Source organism: Cervus elaphus, chromosome 10, assembly GCF_910594005.1.
Source record: "Cervus elaphus chromosome 10, mCerEla1.1, whole genome shotgun sequence".
Lineage (NCBI taxonomy): Eukaryota > Metazoa > Chordata > Mammalia > Artiodactyla > Cervidae > Cervus > Cervus elaphus.
The window spans coordinates 14,611,103-14,628,995 of NC_057824.1; the positions used below are offsets into that span (position 1 = coordinate 14,611,103).

Consider the following 17,893-nt stretch of genomic DNA (forward strand, 5'->3'; position numbering starts at 1 on the left):
TATTGTTTTCCTTGTTTGTGAACAGCTTACTTTGTATTTTTCAATAATAGGGTTATGCTAATATGCTAATTGTACCAATGGTAAATATTAAGACTGTACTAAATGAGTAATATATATTCTTTGACTCTTACTCTAATGCTGAAAATAGAATTTAAGTCATTTAAGTGTTGGATAAATTAAAACTTAGGGACATACCCTAATCTCCAATGTAGGTTTTTTTTTAATTGTGATAAAAACTGCATAACTAGATCTACTCTCTTAACAGATGGTCAAGTGTACAGTCTAGTATGGTTAAATATAAGCACTCTGTTCTATTCTAAAGCTAATCTCTGGAACTTTTTCATCTCCCATGACAGATTTCATGCCCATTGATCAGCAGGTCCTCATTTCTCCTCCTCCAGCTAATTCCAAACACCATTTACTTTCTAACTTTTCCAAACTCACCCTTCATTTGTAGTCTGCTTTCAAAATCTGTCTTACAGTTCATGAGCTCTATAGTCCATCGTAAAGAATTTTGAATACTGTCCTAGCATTTAATTGTAAACTGTTCTCTGCATGAATTATATTACTGTAAGCATCAGTTTTTAAAAAGTGAAATAGTTCAAGCATTCAGAAAATATGACACACACCCGTATAACCATCACCTATAGCTTCATCATATTTTAATGTTTCATCATCTTTGGCTCAGTTTTTTTTTTTTTTTTTCCCCTTTGGACAAAATTAAAAATCCTAGGTGAAGTTCTTGCTAGTCTAATTCCCTTTCCTTCTCTAGAAGTCCATACTGTTCTGAATTCATTGTTTCCGAATCACATGTGTTTCAAACTTTTAACCAGGAAAGGCTTTACAGGTGTGTATAGGGCCTGTGTTTAGAAGGGTCCTATATTTGGTTTGATGTTCCTATTTTTGAACAAGGCAAGTGGCCCCAGTTTTGTAAGTTTTAAAGGTTATTTTGATGGTGTGATGCATAGATAGATGCTCAGATAGGTTAAGGGCAGATTTCTTTCTTAGAGCTGCAAATGAGAGAAGAATGCCACTTAGGGTTCAAAAAGGATGGCCCCCATAGGGTAACAAAGTCGGAGCTGTTTAATATAACAGTTTATGCAAGGTACACTGGCGATGGGGTGAGCTAGGTTTCCTGGGGACCCCGTGGGTTGGCTGATCTGAATAATTTCACACGATAGGGAAGAAAGGGCCCTCCTTAGTGGTCTGGACTTGGCCTTGGGGTGTGGGGTCCCTGATTGGGTGTGGGCACAGCAGCCCCAAGGAGTGAGAGTCTGATAGAGGAAGTGGTTGGAGCGGGGGTTCAGCGAACTGCTGCTAACGGGAAATTGAGGTTTTTCTGCCAGGACTTCAAAACTAGGTCAAGACAGTACTTGTGAAATATATTAAGGCATTGTCACTTTTCACTAAGCCCTGAAAATTATGTAACTAATCCTGATTTTAACTGTGTATTTATACATAGGCATTGTATTGTACTGTTTTGCATGCATATAGATTTTCATGAATTTAGGTTGTTTCAGTTTTCTTTTTTAAATAAACAAAGCTGCAATAAAATTCTTGAAGACAGCTCATTGGATACATGTGCTGCTTTAGGGAATATAACCACGAAGGCAGTTGCTTGGCACAGAGTGTATATATATTTGATATTTATAATTTGATGTTCCCATAACTCTCACACCTCTTTAAATGTTGGTTCTACAGTTAAATTCATTTAATATATGAAGTCATTTTGCTGTGGTTTCCCCAGTCATCTCTCAGTTGGCAGGAATTTGTTGTCTAGGTGTTTCCTTAAGAAGGGCTCACGAGAGAGACATTGCCTGAATTACATGTGCAGTGGTGTTTTCCAATAGGCTTCATTCACAAAGACAGCTTGGCTGGCTATAAATTCCTTTGCTCACACTTTTCTCCCTGAGAGTCTTCTAGAAATTTTTATACTGTCTTTGACTTTGAATGATATGAAAAAATCTGATCTGAGGCTAATTCTTTCCCTTCTCAGTGTCTTGGTCAATTTGCCTGACAAATGAAATTATTTTTTTAATCTTTAGATTCCAATAGTTTTGCTAGGATTTGTCTTAGTCCTAACTGCTCTGGGTAAACGTCCTCAGGGACATTGTATGCCATTTCAACATGAAAATTCAACTCTTTTTTCCAGAAATTTTATCAAATTATAGTTTCAGAGTTTGCTCTGATCAACTCTTCTTTTCTGAACAAATTTTTGAAACTATAATTTGATAAAATTTCTGGGAAAAAAAGAGCTGAATTTTCAGTTAGTCTTAAAGGAAATCAACTCTGAAAATTTGTTGGAAGGGCTGATACTGAAGCTGAAGCCCCAATACTTTGGCCATCTCTAGATTTCTTATAATACCTAATACAATGTAAATGTTGTGTAGGTAGTTACAAGGGTGTCGCAAATTCAAATTTTGCTTTTTGAAAGTTTCTGGATTTTTTTTCCCCCTAATATTTTCAATCCACAGTTAGTTGAATCTGTGGATGCAGTACCTGAGCATATGGAATGTTGATTGTACATTATGGTAGAAACTTTTGCCTGTTTTTTCCCTTCATCTCCCAATTACTCCTTCTTCCTTTTAAGCTCTTATTTGTCTTATTTTGATTGCTTTTTTAATACCTATAATTATTATTAATCACTATTCTCCTCCAAATAGTTATTTTCTCTTGCTTTCATTTTAATTTCAGTTCAGTTCGGTCGCTCAGTTGTGTCCAACTCTGCGACCCCATGGACTGCAGCATGCCAGCCTTCCCTGTCCGTCACCAACTCCCAGAGTTTGCTCAAACTCAGGTCCATCGAGTCTGTGATGCCATCCAACCATCTCATCCTCTGTCCATCCCCTTCTGCTCCTGCCTTCAATCTTTCCCAGCATCAGGGTCTTTTCCAATGAGTCAGTTCTTCCCATCAGGTGGCCAAAGTATTGGAGCTTCAGCTTCAGCATCAGTCCTTCCAATGAACACTAGGACTGATTTCCTTTAGGATTGACTGGTTTGATCTCCTTGCAGTCCAAGGGACTCTCAAGAGTCTTCACCAACACCACAGTTCAAAAGCATCCATTCTTCAGTGTTCAGCTTTCTTTATAGTCCAACTCTCATATCCGTACATGACTACTGGAAAAATAATAGCTTGGACTAAATGAACCTTTGCGGGCAAAGTAGTGTCTCAGCTTTTGAATATGCTGTCTAGTTTGGTCATAGCTTTTCCTTCAAGGAGCAAGCGTCTTTTAATTTCATGATTGCAGTCACCATCTGCAGTGATTTTGGAGCCCCCCAAAATAAAGTCTCTCACTGTTTCCATTGTTTCCCCATCTATTTGCCATGAAGTGATGGGACTGGATGCCATGATCTTAGTTTTCTGAATGTTGAGTTTTAAGCCACCCTTTTCACTCTCCTCTTTCACTTTCATCAAGAGGCTCTTTAGTTCTTCACTTTCTGCCATAAGGGTGGTGTCATCTACATATCTGAGGTTATTGATATTTCTCCCAGCAATCTTATTTCCAGCTTATGCTTCATCCAGTCTGGCATTTCGCATGATGTACTCTGCATTGAAGTTAAGTAAGCAGGGTGACAAAATGCAGCCTTGACGTACTCCTTTTCCTATTTGGAATCTGTTGTTCCATGTCCGGTTCTAACTGTTGCTTCGTACAGGTTTCTCAGGAGGCAGGTAGGGTGGTCTGGTATTCCCATCTCCTTAAGAATTATCCACAGTTTGTTGTGATCCACACAGTCAAAGGCTTTAGCGTAGTCAATAAAGAAGAAGTAGATGTTTTTCTGGAACTCTTGCTTTTTCTATGGTCCAACAGACGTTGGCAATTTGATCTCTGGTTCCTCTGCCTTTTCTAAAACTAGCTTAATCATCTGGAATTTCACGGTTCACATACTGTTGAAGCCGCTTGCTTTCTTATTTTCTCTTGCTTTCATTTTAATTTAGTTCTTATCTATTTAAAGCCCCTTTCCTTTTAACTTTTTCCTTGAGTTCTCACAATATTTCATCCATGTCAATCCATTTGCTCACCCTTTGCTCTTTATTTTCTCACAGTCTATTCTCTAGTTTCTACAGTTCTGCTTTATGGGTTTACTTTTTAAATAAATAACTTAAAGAAAAATTTGTGGCAAAGTATTTCATCACTCTTTTTCTCTGTTCTGTGACAACCTTTCCATGGTGGATGTTTTTTGTCTGGTAAGTTTTGCTACTTTTTCCTGTCATTTTTCTTGTAGTATTCTTGTATTGAGGTTATATCAATTTTTTACTACTTTTTCAAGAAAGAATGAGTTGCACTTTCCTGGCCTAGGTTTTTATAGCCATTCCCTTTAGGGAAATAATTTGTCCTGGTTAGTTTTGAGGTATTTTGCCTCTATTTCACTACCCTTTTTGAGTCCTTTTGTATTTATCTCCCTTCTCCATCTCCTACCTGTCTTCCCTACATCCTTAGCAATTGCAAAAGCTATACATTTCACTTTAGGGTAAACCCTTCTTTCAGAAAGGGTGTGTGTGTGTGTGTGTGTGTGTGTGTGTGTGTGTGTGTTTGTGTGTGATTTTCTGAGACCTCCTGCCATGAAGCTGACTTTATTTACTGTTTCTGTGCATGGCAGTTGCTATACTTCTTGACACACCTCTGGGAGTTTTTTTTTTTCTACAATTTTTTTGTCTACGTGAGTTCCAGTTACTATTTCAGAGAGAATAGGAAGATGTATTACTATTTCCTCTATAATAGATTATTGGTATTTCATTGTATTTGCTTAATTTATTGTTGTTAAATTAATTTTTTGCTTTACTAATTTTTCATTGTTATTTGGCAAATTTCTTTCAACTTCCAACTTGTTAGTAATATGTGCATTTTGAGTGCTGTCAAATTTAGCAACATTTTTATCAAGTTTCTTTCAAATATGAGAGATACAGTGCTTTTCCTCCATAACCTGTGTCTGTGTGGCGTTGGAGGCTATAGGAAGCATTGACATCATGATGCAACTTCTGGCCCTCCAACTTTATGTCCTGAGGCTGAGTGAGTTAGCAGAGTGGGCCTTAGAATTCCCGGAAGCCATTCTTCCACTGGGGGGTTAGCTTTGCTACCTCAGAATTGACTGAGTCACACAAATAGTTCCCACAACACCCGCAAGTATGTCCTAAACTTGACCCTTCCTTGGCTGACAGGAAGAGTTGAGGCCACTTGAGGCCTCTCCCACACCACCCTGCATTAGGGAAAGACCATGGAATTCAGAGAGGACATACATAGTTAAAATGTCTTACTTTTGTAAGTTTTCAAAACGTATGTCCAACTGATCATGTTGTGTAGGCTGCAGAGGTGAAGCTCTGAGGTTGCCACGTTTGCCCTGGGGATCAGGGTAGGGAGGGTGGTTTTTGTGGGGGAAGTGTGGTTTCTAACCCCAGGAGAAAAGTTTGGGGCATTGGCTGCTGGGTCCTCCTGGGCCGTGTCAGAGCGATAATTTGTTTTGGCTCATGAACAGTTCCCAGATCTAGTTTGTCTTTTTCTTAACTTGGAGTATAGTTGACTTACAATGTTGTATTCGTCTCTGGCATATAGCAAAGAGCTTCAGATGTACGTGTATATTCTTTTTCAGAGTCTTTCCCATTGTGGTTTATCACAGGATACTGAATGCGGTTCCCTGTGTGGTACCGTAGGACCCTGTTGTTGATCTGTTCATGTGTAGCAGTGTGCGTCCGCTGATCCCGGGCTCCTAACTCATCCCTCCCTCCCAGTTTCTCCTTTGACAGCTGTAGGTTTGTTCTCTGTGTCAAAGGTTTATTTGCTCACGACAAGTCCTGTGTTGGGTTAGAGGAGTGAGAAGAGAGAAGAATCTCTGCTCTGAAGGAGTTTGAGGTCCAGCTTAGTGTTTCTCAGGCAGGTTGTGAAGTTAATTTAGTAGGTCACCACCAGATTGAAAGTAACAGCATAGAAAATGTCAGAGTGAATTTTAGATCATAACAGCCAATATCATTTTATATTACTTGTGACTCTCAAATCCTTTGCTCACTGAGCTTGCTGTCAAAAGCATCAGAAAAACTTTGACTTCCAGGTGGAAAAGCTACTACAAATACACCAGGAGCAACTAGCCTCTATGAATCGTGTCTTCATTCCCTAGGGTTGCCGTAGCCGAGTCCCACAGACCGAGTGTCTTACACAGCAGACATGAACCGTCTCTCAGTTCTGCAGGCTGGGAGTCCACGATCGAGGCATTGGCGAGGCGGACTCCTTCTGAGGCCGCGAGGGGGAACCTGTTGCCTGCCTCTCTCCCAGCTTCCAGGGCTTTGCTGGCCGTCCGTGGGGTTGCTTGGCTTGCAGGTCCATCCCTTTAATCTCTGCTTTCATTGTACACAGCATCCTCCCTCTGCACATGTTTCTCTCTGTGTCCGGGTTTTCTTTCTCTAAAATCATGACTTTCTGTAAGTCATGGTGGGTCAAGGCCCACCCTAGTGATCTCATTTCAACATGATATCCTCTGAAAAGACCCTGTCTCCAAGGAAGGTCACATTCTGAGTTCTTTAGGGTTCAGGGCTTCAATGTGTCTTTTTTGGGGGGAGGACACAATTCAACCCATAATAATCGAAGTGGGCCCCACTCAAATATGTGTGTGCTGGTCCTTGTAGCAAGCCCTTATTGGTCTCTGACCCACGATGAGACATACATTTATTATGTCAATTTTACAGGATAATAGAGGTTCCGAGATAGTCACTGTTGCAACTTAAGTGTGTTTTACTTCAAAGCCTGAGTTCTTTCATTCTGCTGGTTGATTCCTGGGAGGCTAGAGCTGGCAGGGGTCTTAGAGGCCATCTGGTCCCACCCCCTCTTTTCACATGTAGCGGTGCAACAGTAATAGTGGACTTGATTCTTTCTCCTTTTGTTCTGATTTTGTTTCACATATTTTATGCTCTGTTGTTGAGTATATCCACATTAAGGATTACCATGTCTTCTTGTAGAACTGACTTATTTATGATTATGTAATATCCTCTTTATCACTTATAATTTTCCTTTTTTTGAAGTCTGATTTTTTCTGAAATAATATTTTTACTCTGGCATTCTTTTGATCAGTATTAGTATGATATGTCTTTTTTCCATTTCTTTTAAACTATCTTGCTTTATATTTAAAGTGAATTTTTTGTAGACAATGTATCTTTGCGTGTGGTGTCTTTTTTTTTTTTTTTTTGCTCTAAATACACTGTTTTTCTTTAAATTGGTGTGTTTATTTGTAGCTGTTTTCTGTTTATTCCACTTTGTTTGTTATCTACTCTTTATCTTGCTTTCTCTGGTTTAGCATATTTATATGATTCCATTGTTTTCTTCTTTCTTAGCATACCAATTTCACTTTTTAAAAAATTTCAGTAGTTGATCTAGAGTTTGAAACATGCATTTACAACTAATCTGAAGTTCACTTTTAAATAACACATACAACTCTGTGGGTAGTCTGGTACCTTAAAACAGAGTATTCCTTATTTCTCCATTCTATTTCTTACGTTGTGCTCATTCATTTGGCTAATCTATAAGTTTTAACCACTTAATTAACTGTTGTGGCTATTTTGAACACTTATATATTAGATCAATTAAGAGCAAATAAAATATTAATAAAATGCTTAATTCATCTATTTATTCTCTAATGCTCTCCTTTCTTTATAGAGATCCAAGTTTCCAATTTATGTGATGTTTACTTTCTCTGAAGAATTTCCTTTAACTTTTTTGTGATGCAGGTCTACTGGAGACGAATTCCCTCCATTTTTGTTTGTCTGAGGAAGTCTTTAATTCTTCTTCACTTTTGAATGATACTTTGGCTAGATACAGACTTGTAGGTTTGTGATTTTATTTCTTCCAATATGTTAACTATTTCAGTCCACTCTCTTTGCTAGCATGGTTTCTGAGGAGCTGTTCAATGTAATTGTTATCTTTCTTCCTCTGTTGATAATGTGTTCTTTTCCCTTTGGCATCTACTTCTTTCAAAATGTTCTTTTTTGTTTTCTGTATTTTGATATGATATGCATAGGTGTAGTTTTATTTTTCCCTCCAGTATTTATCTTGCTGGATATTTTTTGAGCTTCTGAAATCTGTGGTTTGATGCCTGTCATTTATTTTAGAAAGTTCTCAGTTATCATTTAAATTCTGTCTTTCTTGTCCATCTGGTGTTTCCATTACACATTTAGTACAGCTTTTCTAATTGTCTTACTGTCCTTGGGTATTTTGTTTCATTATGCTTTTGCTTGTTTTGTTTTTTTCTTTCTTTTTTGAATTTTAGTTTTGGAAGTTTCTACAAACTTACTTTCAAACTCACTGATTCTTTCCTCAGCCATGTTTCATTCATGTTCAACCTTTGATGAGTCCATGAAAGACATTCTTCATTTACCTGGCAGTGTTTTCATTTTCTAGCATTTTCTTTTGATTCTTTCTTAGAATTTTTATCTTTCTGGTTACATAATCTATCTTTTCTTAGATATTGCCCACTTTTTCCATTACAGTCCTTAGCATATTAATTATAGTTATTTTAAATTCTTGATCTGATAATTAAAATTTCTCTACCCTAGCTGAGTTAGTTTCCTGATGCTTGGTGTGTGTCTTCAGTCTGATTTTTCCTTGCCTTTTAATATGCCTTGTAATTTTTTATTGAAATTCAGACATTATGTATTAGAAAACGAGGTGAATCGGTCTTTGGGTGATGTTCTGTATTTATATGACTAGCAGTTAGGCTGCGGTGTAAGATGCAGGCTTCCCTGGTGGCTCGGTGGAAAACAATCTGCCTGCCGTTGTAGGAGACACGAGTTTGATCATCTGGGAAGATCCTCTGGAGAAGGAAATGGCAACCCATTCTAGTATTCTTGCGTGGGAAATCCCCTGGACACAGCAGCCTGATGAGCTACAGTCCATGGGGTTACAAGGAGTTGGACACAACTTAGCAACCGAAGAAGGACAGCAACAATAGTGTAAGATGCTTCTATTTACTCTGGTATCCTTGTTTTTCTCTCCTCTGTTGTCCTTGAGTTTCCCTAGAAACTCCTTCTTACATCGTCTGTTTCCTGAAGTTCACTCAATTGTAATTTATTGTTATTATACTCCATCCCTATTAATGTGGTAGTAACATATTGGAGAAGGCAAATGTTCCATACTCTCATGATTTAGACTCTATTTAAAAAGTGGGTCAGAATTACTACTATGACCTTCAGTAGAAATTGGCTGTGGGGATTAGAGTCAGCTCACTGCCCTTCTAGAGATTATGTTTCAGTGAAGTAGTTGTCCTTAAAATCAGGTCTTTGTTTTGGAGAGTTGTATTTTAAGATGGTTCCTTTTTTTCTTTTATCTTCCGCAAAGTATATGGGCATTTTCTTCCTGGTTTTCACAAGTGGGAATTTGGTGGGGTTCTTGGAGGTAAAACTTACGAACGTATAGAGGCTCCCTGAAGACTGGATCCTCAGGAGTTTTAAGTCTGAAGCTAGTCAACACTGACCCTCCAGAAATGTGTCCGTTACAGTTTTTGTGTTCCTACCAGTTTCTGGCTCCAGTACCTTCTGCTCTTGATACGCTGTGATTCTCTGTGTTATTTCCCTCCGGTTTTCAGGGCAGCAGTTTTCTTTATGACCTCAACTCTTTGCTGGATTTAAGGACAATTGTTGATTTTTAGTTTTTCAACTTTCTTCTAATTATGAAGATGGGAATTACAACCTCTCATCTCTTCACATGTTGTAATGAGAGCTGGAAATGCCATTTATTATTATTACACTTTTCAACTCCCAGATCTTCTTTTTTAAAAACAGTATTTATTTATTTATTGGTAGTCTCTGTTTGATGAGCCACTTCATCATATTTCTCTTTAATTTACAGAAGTGATTTTCATTTGTTTCTTGAATCCATTTGTGATAACTGTCTTTTTTGTGCTAAATGGGACGTCTGGGTCCCCTAGTAGACAGTTGTTTAGAACTGTTTTCCCTTGTGTACAGGTAACGCTTCTGTGTTTCTCTGTATAGTATTAGTTTTTTTGAAAACTGGACATTTTAGGAAAGATGTGTGCGCATGCTCAGTTGCTCAGTCATGCCTGACCCTTCGCAACCCCAGGGACCATGTAGCCCGCCCGGCTTCTCTGTCCATGGGGATTTCCAGGCAAGAATACTGGAGCGGGTTTCCATTTCCTATTCCAGGGGAGCTTCCTGACCCAGGGATCGAACCCATGTCTCTTGTATCTCCTGCATTGACAGGTGAATTCTTTACCACTGAGCAACCTGGGAAGCTCCTAATATGCATCATAGCAAGTGTGAATTTGATTATTCTCTGATATTGTTCTGTTTGTTAATGATTTGTTTGGACTAATTCTGTGGAGTCTATCTTTCCCCACAGTTTATGACCTCTGATGTCTCTGCTAAGGCTTTCTTTTTCATTATTACTTTTATTTTCAAGCCTGATTTCATAGGGGATGCTCCCATGTAAGAATTGCTTATTGATAACTGAAAAATTAGAGGTTGCTCTCATCTACCTTGAGCTATGATATCTCATATATATATATATCATATATATATAATGTATCATATGTATATAAGATATTATATCTTAATATGTTATATTAAGCTTCTCCCCATGTTCATGGATCTGTGTGTGAGTTGGGAGACACATGTAAATTTCAGACGATTCATCTATTTTTCCTGGCTTCTACCTTCTGCTAGCAGAAGCCTCACATCCATCCAGGGACAAATAGAGAGCTGCCTTTTCTAGTCTCTGCTGAGAACATGTGTAGCCTTACACATGCACAGTGCCTTTGGGACCCAGGGCTACGTGGGGGCCTATTAAGGCCTACTCTGGCTGTCTCATTCCTGCTAAATTTATGCCTAGTCTGACTGCCACAATCTCAGCCTACCTGACACTGGCCTTTCTAATTTGTCACTAAAATTGCTATTGTTTCTGACAATGCCCAGGCATGTGGGAATTCTTCCACGTTCTGATGACTATCAAGTTAGCTCTTACCCCTCCTGGCTTAGAAGCTGGTTTTCATGGCTTACACCAACCCAGAACATAGCTAGCCACAAATGCAGAGATGGGGTGAGTGGCAAGGTTGGGGTCATAGCAATCCCAGGATACAACAGCACAGTGAAATCCCTACCTGAATTGCCTTCACACACTACCACTACACAGTCTATTCTTGTGTAGATATATCTCAGTTTATTTTGTGTCTTTCTACTGTTTCTGCAGTCCTGAAACTTTTGGGTTTTGACAGTTTCATCCAGTTTTATCATAACCTTTTGGAGGGAGGATTTGGAGTTACTTACTCTACAACCTCACATATACAGGTGATGCCACCCTAATGGCAGAAAGTGAAGAGGAACTAAAGAGCTTCTTGATGACGGTGAAAGAGGAGAGTGAAAAAGCTGGCTTAAACCTCAGTGTTCAAAAAACTAAGACCATTGCATCTGGTCCCATCACTTCATGGCAAATTGATGGGGGAAAATGGAAACAGTGACAGAGTTCATTTTCTTGGGCTCCAAAATCACTGCAGATGGTGACTGCAGCCATGATGCTAAATCCCCCCAACTCCAGTGGAGGGAGTGGTGGACTAGACATTCAGGATATCGTGTCAAGGAGCACCTTGCTAAATTCCCATTCCACAACCTCCACTGGAATGGAAGAACCAGTAGAGGGTAGGAAAGAAACTGACAGGATGTGTGGCAGGACTGGCTGCTGGCTCTTGCAGTCCAGTGGAGGTTGTGGATGGGAATGTAGCATCATGCAGGTGTTGGAACCTTGTCTGGTCAGGTTCTAGAAGGTATTGGGGCAGGAGAACAAAGGGTGCTGATTAGAGATTGGTTCAGCTGGTTAATCTTGAGACCAACACAGACTACGGATGGAAGAGAAGTGATGCAAGTGCTGGTGACCGGGAGGACTGAAAGAGCCAAGGTTCTGGGAGTGAGCTTAAAGTCAGAAAGATATTTGTCCTGCAGTCATGAGTGAGTTGTGGGTCATTAAGAACTTCGGGTCAGAAGCTGAGCTGACATAGCTGTGGCCTCAGAAGAACCAGTTATTTGCCATCAACCCATGTTCCTAGCTCCTTCAGATGGATGGTGATGGGTGTTGAGTGTAGTTGACTGTTGGGGGGATTGGAATATCCATATGACTGGAAAAGTCACAAGCAGGGAATGCAGTCAAATCCTAGTCTTTGGTTGTTAGGGTTTTACTTCCATTTTCCCCTTCACATATTGGTAAAAACAATAAACACAAATTTAAAAAGTAACAATTTATTCTCCAAGCTCGTGGACTTAATGGTCTGGTCCTCCTCTGAGCCCTGAGGCATGCTCTGTGGCCTGCTGTGCCCCTTGGGATGCAGTTCATATCTTTGGCCCCAGTGGCTCTTGCTGCAGTGGAGACCCTGTGTGTGAGTGTGAGGGGCGGTTTGTACCGGGAAAAAATGATGCATCTTGTCAGAAAGTTTTACAAGATGGTTATTAAAAAATGTGACGGCTAACAAGCGAACAACTTGACGAGATTATTTCAGTATGAGTGTGTGCTAAGTCTCTATGGTTGGGTGTGAGTCTTTGCGACCCTATGGACTGTAGCCTGCTAGGTGCCTCTGTCCATGGGATTCTCCAGGGAAGAGTGCTGGAGTGGGTTGCCACTTCCTATTTCAGTCTGTTGACCCTCAAAAGATTTTCATTTTTAAAGCTGGTTCGCTTGGGATTTAAGTAAGTGGTTGATTTAATCATTTGACCCAAGCGTTTATCATCAAGACATTCCTTCTGCTCTGATTTTCACCATTCAGCACGTCAGCCTGCCCCGAGCAGGTGTTGCCGTGGAACAGATGGGGGCCCCTGTGCTATACCCCTGGCGCATAACTCACTTTCTCTACTCATTGTAGACTGATTATTCTAGGCAAGGGTCCTTCAAGAAAGTATGTAAAGCAAAGCTATGAAACTAATGTGTGGTTTTTCTTTTTCTGTGAAAAAAAAAAAACTTGGTTTGTCTTTAATGGACCTGGTCAATGACTCTGTAATGAATTCAGGCTTTATGGACTCAGATTCTGTGTTGTTTGAGCTTTTAGAAGAAAATTTTAAAAATTAAAGTCTGTTTTTTTGCTTTGATTTCTATGGAAACTAGTTTAATTATGGATCATTAGCTACCTCACTTCAATTCTAGTTTCATCAAAGTTTCTTGATTTTTTAATTGGAAAATTTTCTCATGGAATAAATGTCTCCTGGAACATTCTTATTCTGCCTATCATAGCTTCTGATGACGGGGCCTGAAGCCTAATCAGAGATAACAGACCATGAAATGCTGGTATTTTTTTTAACAACTGATGGAATAGTGTAATTTTAAAAAGACATTTTCTAAGAGATTCATTTAAAAGTAATTAAATAACTTACTACCTCTCTTACACACACACACACACACACACACACACACACACACACACACACACACACACACACACACACGCACAGAGACAACTATGAAAGGTGGTCCACTGGTTAAGACTGTGCTTCCAAGGCAGGGGATGTGGGTTTGATCCCTGGTCAGGGAACTAAGATCCCACATGCTGCAGGGCGTGGCCAAAAATTAATTAATTAAGCAAAAATAGAATAAAATTATAAACATAAATAAAATAAAATACTTAAACCTTATAATAAAAAAAGTCACAGTTCTTTTGTAAGAAAATAATGCAAATTCCTGTTTTATGTTTGGTTGAAGCATGTACTTGCAACACTGCAGTGAAATTGGAGATTTGAACATGTGTGTGTTTGTATTTGTGCGTACATTGGACTTGCTTAGAATTACATGAACCATATCCTCTTCCTAAGCAGAAGTTTTCCTTATCCTCATCTGAGAAAAAGCTTATCTTAGTTTATTGTCACATGGAAACTTGATGCCACACTTCTTGCTGCTTCATCCCCAAATTCAATTTCTTCCTGATGTTAGACATTCAAATGCACAAGTACTGGTGGTTTAGACTTCTGTGTTTGTGGTAGACAAGTAACACCCTATTTCACAGGCTCCCTGGCTGGTGCAGCTGGACCCCACTCTGCCCTGCGTGCACCTAGGACTGGGAAGAGAGGCGGAGCGTCCAGTCCCTGTCGCCTCTCCCCCGTCTTCTTGGTTAATGCTTCCACTTTTTATTTTAGCTCTTTTTACTGTATTCTGTCAGTCTTGGAACGATTTACTACTTTCCCATGTATTTTTTAAAAATTTTATTTATTTATTTATTCGGTTGTCCTGGGTCTTAGCTGCAAACTCCCAGTTGAGGCATGTGGAATCCAGCTCCCCAACCAGGGAGTGTGGATTCTTAACCCCTGGACCACCAGGAAGTTCCCTCCCGTGTAGTTTTTATTATGGTTCTTTATAGCAGTGAAATTGCTCTCTCTCCTTACAGAATAAACTTCTTTTCTCCTTTGACCTTGAGAAATGTCACTGGCTTCCTGTATGGTTTCTAGACTCCCATTGTTTCCATGCTCTCTCTACCTAGTTGGGTGCATTTCAATTCTGTCTCACTCTGTAAGGGTGACTGGGGACTCTAAGAGATACAGGGTGTGGAGAGAACCTATTTTACTATGTCTGGGTAAAGAACATTTTAAATGGACATAGATAAACTCTTTTATCCAGAAGATTAACCTTTCAGGGCATTCACAGTGACTTTGGTAGATAAATATTGTTAAAGGTGCTGTGACTTTATACCTTTTGTAGAGCTTCCAGGTACATAGAATGAGTTATTCTCATCATTAACAAGGAAAGTCCTCTTCCTTAAAGTGCTAAGCATATTGAGATTAAATTTGAGAGAAATGCATGCCACCCAGTTCAAAAGATGAGAGGAAAAGAAATGTGTTGTGTATGATTTTCCTTCAGCTAAGACCACTTTCTTCATCTGCAAAATAGCAGGGTTGGATTTGATCAGTGTTTTGTTTTTTTTCCTTTGATTTTTTTCATGTAGCTGTGGAACCGTTTCCCAAATGGAAATACTGCCCTTAAACTGAATGGAAAGGTGGCAGTTTTAACATATTGCCTCAGGTTCTTTGACAGTATTTTCATTGAGGTTAGGGTCTATGTCCTCTTCCCTCGAGTTTGAGCAGGTTTGTGATAGCTTCGCCATCCAAGTATGGTGGAAGAGACCCTGGGCAACTGCTGAGGCAGAGTCATAAAGCCCATGCAGCTTGCGCCTTCTTCTCTGGGACACTTGCTTTGGAGGCCGTGACCACAAAGGGGTAAGAAGGTCAACCACCCTGACGCCACCATGCTGTGTGGAAGCCCCGGCCACCTGCAGGGGTCGCTGTAGAGATGCTGGTTCATGGTCTCCGTGTGCAATCCCGGCGGTCTTGCCTCTGGGATCCCACCCCTCATCCACTTGAGTCACTCCCAGCTGTGCAGTTCTCAGCTGAGGCCCCAAACACTAGAGACCAGAGGCATCCCGTCCCTGCTCCGCCCTGTCTGAATCCACGAGACTCATTGAATCTGTGAGGATCACAAACTTGGTGGGTTTCTTAAAAGTTATGTTGACTTTTGGGGTGGGTTAGTTAAGATGCACTGTATGACCAAAACAAAATTATAGAGGTTATATTGGAGTTTCTCAGGCTGAAGTAAAGGACCTGTGGAATTCTGGAAACTGCTCCCCTGAAAACTGCTTATGATATCTGGCACCCATGAGAAAAATAGGGCTAATGGTAGCCTTTTGTGAGTTCACTGTAACTTGCATGACCTGAGCCATATTCCAAATATTTCAAAATGTTGACTGTTAATACTAAACATTCCCTGGAAATGTTTGATTCCAAAAGACCTTTGGTGAGAAAGCTCAGCATTTAACATCCCATGATCTGAGGTTTTAGAAGGCACAATTCTGCATGGGTGGTTTGGGGTTCCTTTGAGGACGCTTCTTACTGTAGTGGAAATTTCCACTTTGTTATTGACTCCATGTTTCAATGTCAGTAGGAGTATTCTATCAAATTTCTCTGTGAATTCATTCACATCTAGAGAAATGGCACCGCTTTTATTTATAGCTTCTGCTTAGAATTTAATATTTAGAAGAGTTCAGTGACATTTTCATAGTGAAATGACATGAGGGCAATAAAGTATTACAGAAGCAGAAAAAGTTCAAATGTACTTTGTTTCCATTGATGACACCCTTATGTCACAAGGGAGAATGGTGAGCTGATTAATTAAAATCAAGAAGAGCAAAAATTAGACAGCCTCTGAAACAAAGCAAAACTGTAGATTCCTCTTGGGTCCCCAAAGCTCTTCTCTTGTTTCCTCTCACCCCTGGTGTGACCTAAAGTCTTCCTTCTCAGTTACTGAGGCAGAAAATATCATTGCTGAACATCCAGGAGGCCACCAATGGACCTTTTGGCTGCATTCTTTTCTTTCTTTAGTTTATCTAACAGCCCAAGGTGGGCTTCTCGGGTGGCCCTCGTGGTAAAGAACCTGCCTGCCAGTGCAGGAGACCTAAGAGATGTGGTTCTGTCCTTACATGAGGAAGAGCCTGTGGAGAAGGGCGTGGCCATCCTGGAGAACCCCACGGACAGAACAGCCTGGCAGGCTACAGGGTTGCAGTTAGACACGACCGAAGTGACTTGGCATGCACGCAACAAAAAAGGCTTATTTTGAAAATGGGGGCGAAGTATAGTGTTGATGATATGGTGGATAAAAGATGGTTTGGACCAAATCTGCTACCTTTTGTGAGACAAAAAGTATGTTTTTTTTTTTTTTAAAGTCTAATATTTAATTCTTTTTTTTTTTTTTTGACTTGTTTTTTTTTTTTTTTTCCAGTGGGTTTTGTCATACATTGATATGAATCAGCCATAGATTTACATGTATTCCCAATCCCAATCCCCCCTCCCACCTCCCTCTCCACCCGATTCCTCTGGGTCTTCCCTGTGCACCAGGCCGGAGCACTTGTCTCATGCATCCCACCTGGGCTGGTGATCTGTTTCACCATAGATAGTATACATGCTGTTCTTTTGAAATATCCCACCCTCACATTCTCCCACAAAGTTCAAAAGTCTGTTCTGTATTTCTGTGTCTCTTTTTCTGTTTTGCATATAGGGTTATCGTTATCACCTTTCTAAATTCCATATATATGTGTTAGTATGCTGTAATGTTCTTTATCTTTCTGGCTTACTTCACTCTGTATAATGGGCTCCAGCTTCATCCATCTCATTAGGACTGGTCCAAATGAATTCTTTTTAATGGCTGAGTAATATTCCATGGTGTATATGTACCACAGCTTCCTTATCCATTCATCTGCTGATGGGCATCTAGGTTGCTTCCATGTCCTGGCTATTATAAACAGTGCTGCGATGAACATTGGGGTGCACGTGTCTCTTTCAGATCTGGTTTCCTCAGTGTGTATGCCCAGGAGTGGGATTGCTGGGTCATATGGCAGTTCTATTTCCAGTTTTTTAAGAAATCTCCACACTGTTTTCCATAGCGCCTGTACTAGTTTGCATTCCCACCAACAGTGTAAGAGGGTTCCCTTTTCTCCACACCCTCTCCAGCATTTATTGCTTGTAGACTTTTGGATAGCAGCCATCCTGACTGGCGTGTAATGGTACCTCATTGTGGTTTTGATTTGCATTTCTCTGATAATGAGTGATGTTGAGCATCTTTTCATGTGTTTGTTAGCCATCTGTATGTCTTCTTTGGAGAAATGTCTGTTTAGTTCTTTGGCCCATTTTTTGATTGGGTCATTTATTTTTCTGGAATTGAGCTGCAGGAGTTGCTTGTATATTTTTGAGATTAATCCTTTGTCTGTTTCTTCATTTGCTATTATTTTCTCCCAATCTGAGGGCTGTCTTTTCACCTTGCTTATAGTTTCCTTTGTAGTGCAAAAGCTTTTAAGTTTCATTAGGTCCCATTTGTTTAGTTTTGCTTTTATTTCCAATATTCTGGGAGGTGGGTCATAGAGGATCTTGCTGTGATTTATGTCGGAGAGT

The 17,893-nt window shown here is 39.9% G+C and overlaps 1 protein-coding gene across 1 annotated transcript in view; it reads left to right on the top strand.

The window, feature by feature from the left end:
• The window catches only part of LOC122702123 (membrane-associated guanylate kinase, WW and PDZ domain-containing protein 2-like), a 44,763-nt gene that overhangs the window by 4,320 nt on the left and 22,550 nt on the right, over positions 1 to 17,893 (top strand). The gene's annotated exons all lie outside the window — the stretch shown is intronic.